The sequence below is a fragment of the Bidens hawaiensis genome, unplaced genomic scaffold, assembly GCF_021521415.1.
Source record: "Bidens hawaiensis isolate Kalapana, Puna unplaced genomic scaffold, B.hawaiensis_p1.1 tig00012955_1, whole genome shotgun sequence".
NCBI lineage: Eukaryota > Viridiplantae > Streptophyta > Magnoliopsida > Asterales > Asteraceae > Bidens > Bidens hawaiensis.
Window position 1 is genome coordinate 395,001 of NW_027492083.1, and position 1,091 is coordinate 396,091.

Below are 1,091 nucleotides of genomic sequence, written 5' to 3' on the forward strand. Positions count from 1 at the left end.
TTGGCGATCGCCATTGGGTGTACCTCCGTCAGGTGCACACCGTGTCCCTCCAAAACACGGTATACAAACTTCGTCAATGGGAACCTGAGATTCCCATAGACGAAGAATGTAGCATATACCCCTATCTTGCCTTTGGGGGCATCGTACACCGTCTGATGAGACGCAGGAAACTCAGGCTCGAAAGGTTCGAGCATGAACTTCCTGACGATGTACTGATAGAGGTCGAGGGGAAGAGCACACTGGCACTCGCCAGCAGTACTCTTATCGTCCTTGTCAGACGTGGACGATGGGTTCTCGGCATACACGTCAGACTCCTCGGCGGTAGCCTCAAGATCATGAGTAGACATGTTTTAGATGCAAAGAAGGAACGATTTCAGGAGAATGCTCGACAAAAGTTAGGGTATTCGCCGGAAATCGTTTAGAAGAAGAGTGAAGTGAAGGTGTGGATTAAGATGCACCCTCTCCCCCTTTATATACTCATCGCAATGAATGCGATGAATTTAATGCGGAGGAGAGAGAGAGCGCAGGTGCAATGAAACTATGACACGTGGAAAGAGCAACCTGGCAACAGCTGTTGAAAGGACGCGTGCCGTAAAATTCGCGCCCACGCGCCCGAAAACTCGCGCCCACGCGCCTAAAAAAGCGTCTGGAATGACCATATACCGTCACGTCACCATAACTTCCTGCACGTCCTGAAACTGTCAGAAGAAACCGTCGGACGACGCTAACGTCCCTTCAACAGTTTGGACTGTTCTTATCCTTTCACCAACTCTTCGAATTTCAAAAAGATTCAAAAATAAGAGAGAATACACCCCCTTACCTTGGCAACCAAGTAACTATAAGACGGGTGCAGGTACAGTGTCAAGGCAAAACCCTTCACATACTTAGCACCCGCAGGGAATTGAAGCCAAGAATACCTTGGAAGTAAAGTAACTATAAGACGAGTGCGGGTACAGTGTCAAGGCGAAACCCTTCACATACTTAGCACTCGCAGGGAATTGAAACCAAGAATGATCTTCTGGGCCATGCTTGTGGAAAGGGATATAACATCCCCGCATAGCGGGAACATTGAGAACTAGATTGTTTGATGC